Below are 7,980 nucleotides of genomic sequence, written 5' to 3' on the forward strand. Positions count from 1 at the left end.
AGATGTCAGCTCACACACAACAGAGGGAAATAAATGGCTGCTAAGGACCTATGGTGGCCCAAAATGATTCAACTGAATTTGCAACATTGTAAAATCTCCACATCAATGAAGTTCTAATCCAGCAGTCACCCTTCATAGTCACAGTTTTTTCCTAGGGATTTTTAAATTAAAAAACTTGAAAATGATTTTAATGGAAATCATTTTCCATTCCAATCACATCACTTTCACCTCTCCCTGTCTTCCTTTCCAACTACTTTCCCATTTCCCCCTAATCTCAAGTTGCTATTTATTCCTAATGGCAGACAAACAGACAGGCAGACTGACAGGCAGACTGACTGACAGCTGACTGACAGACTAACTGACAGACAGAAAGATTAGAAGGAAGGAAGAAACAAACAAACAAAGAAGAGTACAAGGTACATGTAAAGTAGTACTACTTCTTGAGGCTTTATCAAACCACCTTGGCATTACTTGTCCCTCACCCTGCTTCTCCTTCTGTGTTGACCTCCTCCTCAGTTGGAGTCCCCTTTCCCATTTATTCCATTTCCCACTTACAGTTAAGGTGTCTTGTTGTTCTCTTATCAAGCTCTTGTCCCATCTATGATCCCTTTATACTTTCCCTGTTTCTGTTCTGTGGTTACTCCATGTCGTATAATCACATCTGAAGATATGGACTTGGGAACTGCAGATGAGAAAGAGCATGGTTGTTTGTTCTGTTTTAGTCTGGGTTGCCTCATTCAATACAATCTTTTCTAGGTTCATCTATTTACACATAACCTTCATAGTTTTGTTTTTCTTTACTACCAAATAGTATCCCATAGTGTATATGTAGTACATTTTCATTATCCATTTATTTGTTGAAGGACACTTAGAGCATGTCCATTTCCTGGTTATTTGAACAGGGCAGCAATGTTCATGGCTGATCAGGATCTGTGGAGTAGGATGTTGAGTCTTGTGTCACAGAGTAGTATAGCTTTGTCATATGATAGATTTATTGTGTTCTTCTTAAAAAAGAAAGAAAGAAAGAAAGAAAGAAAGAAAGAAAGAAAGAAAGAAAGAAAGAAAGAAAGAAAGAAAGAAAGAAAGAACCAGGAGGATATGTTTGGTACAGGTGCCTCTGCAGATCCATGCTGAGGCATCCCTTCCCCCTGAGGAACCAGCCACATAATATATACAGTATGGAATAAAGTTTATTTAGGGAATGCAGAGGGGAGTTGAGGGAGTAGAGGCAGAGAAAGGCAGTGGTGGACAGGTGGGGAGAAGGAGAGACAGGGAGATGGGGAGGGAGAAGGAGAAGGAGAGGGACAGGAACAGGGAGGGGGGAAGAAGCAGGCACATGTGGAGAGAGGCAGGAGGGGAATGGGGAGAGAAGGGAGAGAAGAGAGGGTAAGAGAGTAAGAGGGTGAGAGTGAGGAGGGTCAGACAGCACCTTTTATAGTGAGTCAGTCATGCCTATTGGCTATAATACGCCAGGCTATTGACAGGGGTGGAGCCTAGAAGAAATGCCAACATGATTTATTTTTAGATTTTTGAAAATTCTTCATATTGATTTCCACAGTTGCTGCACTAATCTGTAATCCTTATAAAACTTAAAACAGCCCTGGACAGATAAGGAAACAAGCAAGCAAGGGAAGAAGAAACCCAGATGAACTAGAAACTTAAAGTTTCTTTGGAAAATCAGCTGGATGGTGTTTTGCTGGGACAAACACATGAAGGAGTGTTTTCCTGAAGCAGACACAAGTGAAAGGCTAAGGCAGACTCAGGCACAGGAGAAAGGATGTTCTGCTAAAACAAGCACATGAAAGGACACATAATGAAGGATTCTTCACTAACAACACACGTGAATTGGTCCTCCTTACATTGTATAGTTGAGCTCTATTTGTCGGGACCGCATTGAGAGAAATGTACCAAAAAACTTCTGGTGGTGTGCTGCAGTTTCTTGTTGCTTCCTTGACCTCAGGCTGATTGGCAGAGTGATGTCAACTGAGACAGACACGTGTGCTGAGGCAAAACCCATGGAGGACACGGGCGTATGTGTGTATGTTGGGGGAGGGGTTGTCTTCATCCCATGCATGCTCTTTGATTGGTCTCTGAGAGCCCCCAAGAGTCCAGGTTATGTTAGAATAGAAACAGGAAGTCCAGGCTATGTTGGACTTCCTGTTTCTATTCCTTCCAGGCCCTCAATCCTTCCCCTAATTCTTCATAAGAGTCCCCAAAGCTCCATCCAGAGGGGAGAGGCTGTGAGTCTCTGCTTTTGCTTCAGTCAGTTGTTCTGTCAGAGGACAGTTATGCTAGGCTCCTGTCTGCAAGCATAACAGCGTATCATCAACAGTATCAGGAATTGGAGTTTGTCCACAGGACGATCTCAAGTTGGGCCAGAGTTCTTATTAACTCTGGGATCTGGAGACGCTGCTGGAAGTTTCAGGTTTGTGGGGCATGGGTTCTCTCGGCTGCGCCGGCTTACCAAAGCTGCCTTTTAATGTTTCTGCGGACTCACCAGCTCTGGAAGTTGGTGTTACTAATTCCCTCTTCTAATGTGTCAGAGGCTGGAGAGCTGGGGAACATCTGCACAACTGGGACAGTGAAAACTGTGCTGGGCGAGATTCCCACAGGCGCCTGTTCTAATATGAGAGTCCCGTCTCCTGCGAGACTTCCCCCTTGATATCGGTATGGCTGTCTAATTAGGGGTTTCCTGCTGATCGCATTACTAACTTAGTCTATGTACAAATTAAGCCAAGGCTTCCCATTTATTCCCTTGCCTCCTTCTAAATTTTAGGGGAAAAAAAGACTTCAAAAATGTACTTTTAAAATTTAGGCCTCGTTTAACTGAATTTCTGTTTTAAAAAATACCTTTTTGAGGGAACTAATGAAAGATTATGCTCTAATGAAAGATTAAAACTAATGAAAGATTAGTGAATAAAAATAAAAGTGAAACTCAATATGAAGGACTTTGTGTAGAAACTTATATGTGTAGAAATGCAAAAAACAAAATACTATATGCATGCTCCATAGCACAAATGGCTTTTATCATAAAATACCTTACACCTTGCATTTTAGGTAGGACAATTAACTTATAAATTGATTACTTTTGAAAACTGATGTTGGTAGATAAAAATTCCTGCTATGTAACTTTCTATGCAACTATTTCAGTGGTAATATGAGTATTTTAGAATCTTAAATCTAAAATTGAAGCTATTCATTATTTGTTTTGGAAGAGCATTCTTAAACAGGTAAAACATTGGCTCTTTCAGACTTAATATGCAATCTGTGACTTCTTTCATATTAGTGTGAAGGCAGGGCTTCTGTGTTAAATGTGTTCCTCTTAGCTACTGCTAACAGAGGGCTTACTCTGTTTCAAGCCTTTATGTTTTCCATAATTAAAGGCAATTTGCTTAAGTGCCCAACATCTCCATTACCAAATAGGTTCCTGTTTCCCGGGAGGCCTATCAAAGGAAACTCCCAGGAAAGCACAGCACCCAAGCAACTGTGACCAGTCAGCCTGCCCTGGAAGTGAAGCCTGATCTCAGGAAGCAACACTTAGAGGCAAGACCAAGGACAAGGTTGCCCTCTCATCACCACAGACTCACGATGACTCAGTAAAGTCCCTCACCAAACCTTATGACTCAGACAGAGAAAACACCCAGTAAAATGTGGATGTGTTCTGATTTGTGGTTTGTGATTGTAAAAAACAGAAATTCAGAGTAAAACCCAATGTGGTTTCTAGACAGTCCCATAAGCAAGAAAGTCATATATGTATATAGATCAGTGATTATTGAATATATACTAAAGATTTTGTATATTAAATACTTACTAAGCCTCTGCATTAACACCAGGCTAATATGGTTAAGCTAGCCAACTTAAGTCAAATGTTGATCATTTTAACTACTAGAGATACTTTATAAATTTTAATCGGGGGCATAAGGGGGTGGGGAGGGATGTGCATGGGAGAACAGGTGTCCTCAGAGGCCAAAGGCATCAGATCCCCTGAAGCTACTTACAGGCAATTGTGAACTGCCTAACTCAGATGCTGGGATGAACTCAGGTTCGTAGCAAAAGCAGTACATGCCTTAATTGTCTCCAGCTCTGGAGATACTTTTAAACAAATTATCATTATTAACACTAATTTTAGAGATTTCCTGAAATAAAGTAAAATGTAAAAAAGGAAAAAAAGGGGGGGGGGTTGGGGATTTAGCTTAGTGGTAGAGTGCTTGCCTAGCAAGCGCAAGGCCCTGGGTTCGGTCCTCAGCTCTGTTAAAAAAAAAAAAAAAGACCAAAAAAAGGGAAAAAAGGGTATGTTGTTTGAACACTTGAAAATACATCAAGCACAGGTATTAACAAGGACTATATTCTTCTCATGGGACCATAGGAAATTATCTCTATTTTACAGACAATGGTCAAAATGAATCTCTACCTACACCACTCCAAAACGGCTGTCTTAAATCCTGTAGTCTCTCGAAGCTGTCCAGGGGAGTGGGGGTAGGGGTGCTGTTTCCCACGGAGGATGGATAACATCACTCCGTGGTCTGCTGTCTTCCCTTGCTTTCTTACTTTTGCAAACATTCCATGGTTTTGCTGTGACTTTCCAAACACACACACTTGTGTATATCTATACACAATAGATATACATTTTCCCACAGCTGTAAGGGCTAGGAGACCAAGATCAAGATGGTGGCTGGCTGCTGCAGAAGCCTCTGCACCAACGTGAAGATGCTCTTTTGTCAGTATGCACATGCCTGGTCATCAGGCTTGGTGGCAAGTGCCTTTAGACCCAAGCTCCATCCAAAGGACCCACATGATGCAAAGTGAGAACCAACTCTCACAAGTTGTCCTTTGATCTCCACCGGAGTACCATAGCACATCTAAGTGAGGAAGCACACACACACACACACACACACACAAATAAAATGTAAAACTGAGTTCTCTTTAAACAAAATAAAAAAGTATTTTTTCTTTTTATAATGATGCCATTTGTACTTAAGAACCACCCTCGATACCTCATTTGAACCAACAAAAGCACCTTAGCTCCAATAGGATTACATTTTGGGATATCATTAGATCTTCAATAAATTTAGTGAGATGTCATTAATATAAATTTAGGGACAATATTGAGACCACAAAACCAATCTAATGAATCACTTTTCTTGAAATTTTATTTCTGGATTAGCTTTAGGAAACATAAATCATGGTACAAAACAGGAAGGAAGGAAGAATATTATCTAACACTCTGTACAAAATGTGCTAATTATAAAAGAATATTGGTCTGCTGACATTAAATTCCCTTAATTTTTTAAAAAAGAGTTTTGTCTTTTTGTTGTGTTTTTTAACTTTTAGTTTTTTATTTTTATTTGTGTGTATGTGTGGGTGTGTGCATGAGTGTTTGCACACGTGTTTATGTGTGTGCTTCAAATGTCCATTCTTCCTTTCCCTTCTAAAACTAACTACACATATGTTGGACCTTTACTGCCACCTATGTCTAGTAATTTGGGTCATATCCTGGACATAATGAGTAACACTATGTTGTGGAAATTCCAAACTATGTTGTGTGTTCTCAAGAATATGAACTTTGTTTTAGTGGTAAACAGCTGGCATGGAAGAACTGAACTCCCAAACTCCATCTTCTCTCTGTTCAGGTTTTAGCCTAATGAGGGTTGCTTCCTCTGCCTTGCCTGTATTATGTAGAGTTGAGATTTTCAGAACAGAATTCTCCCTGCTTCCCACCTAGGACTCCCTACTTTCTGAAATACACTGCTTCACGGTTCAGCTGCGGTCGTCTCCAAATGAATCTTAACAAGTAACCCACAAATGTACAGTTTCTGAATTTTGCAGTCCTTTGCAAGTTGAACCCTATGCTCAGTCAACAAAAAATGAAAAGCTAACATAATCTCTGCTTTCTTCTGGGGTTAACTCCTGTCCATTTCCTGCTCAATTTGCTTGTTTTCAATGCTTTTGTATAGTTCTTTTTTGCATTTTGTCTGAGTGTTATGTGCTCCTTCTGAAGTAGCTGATCTAATATTTCTTCATTACTATCATACTTCATCATTTATTTAAGTTAAATTCATTTTTAAAACTCTTTATTTTCTTAAAAGAATTGTGTATTTATTTTATGTATATGAGTACAGTGTAACTGTCTTCAGACACACCAGAAGAGGGCATTGGATCTCATTACAGATGGTTGTGAGCCACCATCTGGTTGCTGAGAATTGAACTCAGGACCTCTGGAGGAGCAGTCAGTGCTCTTAACCGCTGAGCCATCTCTCTAGCACCTTTTTATTGCTTATTTGTGGATTTTACATCATGCACCCCACTTCCACTCATTTCCCCTTCCCTTTGTATCTGCCCTCTGCCCTTCAAAAGAAAAGAACATAAGAGTTTTAAGAAAAAGAAAAGAAATCTCATCATGGAAACTATAGTGTGTTACAGTGTGTCTGTCCTACAGTATACCCCTTTGTCCACATTTCTTTAATTGCAAATGTTCATTGCAATAAGTCATTGGTATGTTTTGAGGCCTCTGACTTCTGTTACACTATCAATTCTGGTTCTTCACAGGGACTCCTCTCAGATATCCTATTTTTCCCTGTGTCTTGGAGATCCTGTCGCTTTGGATCTGCAGGACCAGCCCCTTTACTCCCTCCAGCAGTTCATAGGTGGTGTAGATGTTGGGGTGGGCCAACTCAAAGCTTTGGATCTGAGCCTGAGAGGTAATAGCCCAGATCATGGACATCTGCTTGGCCTTTGGCATTAATCCGAAACACAGAAATCAACACAGACCCCAGTTGTAGCAGAACCATGGACCCAGACATGGTCCTTGGCTACAGCCTGGGCTGTATATCCACATATCTGCCTATTCCTTATCACCATCTAGTCTCCAGTTTCACCTTTCTCCAGGGTGTGCGAACCTCTCAGCCTCACTTTCTCTTTCGTTTCTACCACTTACTCTGTCTTTCCCATCTGTCCATCACACATTTGTCTATTGTAGTGGCCCCTGCAACAGTCTCCTGGATGGCTTTCTTCCGGCTGTCCCAGGAGATGAGACTGGGACAGTGCTTGGGTGTCTCAATTCATCATTTTAAAAGATAAATCTACTTCAAATGCAGATGTCTGTTGTTATTTATTACTTATTTATGTCAATTCTGTTGCCTCCCATTCACATAAGTTTTAATTTTATTTTCTTTTTCTTTTTTATACACAAAGCCCTCATAAAGAGTCTGCCCACATGTTAGTTAGTGAGCCCTATCTAGCTTTCTGGTCCAAAAAAATCAACAAGAGGCTAGAGAGCAAAATCATCTAGGACCTGATTTTGTGCAGCTCACAACTGCTTATAACTCCAGTTTCAAGAAATTTAACATCTTCTTATATCCTGTGGGTACCTTCACTCATGTGTACATCTCTCTCTACATACACACACACACATACACACACACACAGACAATTAAAACTAAAATAATGAAAACAGATGGAATAGAAGTTGGGGGTTAATATAATAAAATCACGTATAAAAATATTTAATAATTCAGAAAATATTATATTAAAATTAAAATAAGAGGCTGGAGAGCTGGCTTAGAAGTTAAAGGCTCTTATAAAGAGCTTGGGTTAGATTCCCAGCACCCACCTGACAGCTCACAACTCTCTGTAACTCTAGTCCCATGGATCCTGTGCCTTCTTATGATCCCTGTAGGTATCAGGCATGCATGGAGTACACAATTAAATATGCAGACAAAAATTCACACAGCTATAAATGAAAATGTGTCTAGATAAATAAGCAAATTCAAGAAGATTGAAATAACTTCCTATATCCTATCTAACCACAACACAATAAAACCTAAAATTGAAAACAAATCAATCTCTTTTAAATACACAGAGTCATAGATATCAAACAATCCCTTACTAAATCATGATTGGGTCAAAGAAAAATAGAGAGGGGGGGCACTAAATGAAAATGAAAATACAACCCAACAGAAGCTCTGGTACACTGAAAGCAGT

The sequence above is a fragment of the Apodemus sylvaticus genome, chromosome 14, assembly GCF_947179515.1.
Source record: "Apodemus sylvaticus chromosome 14, mApoSyl1.1, whole genome shotgun sequence".
Classification (NCBI taxonomy): Eukaryota; Metazoa; Chordata; class Mammalia; order Rodentia; family Muridae; genus Apodemus; species Apodemus sylvaticus.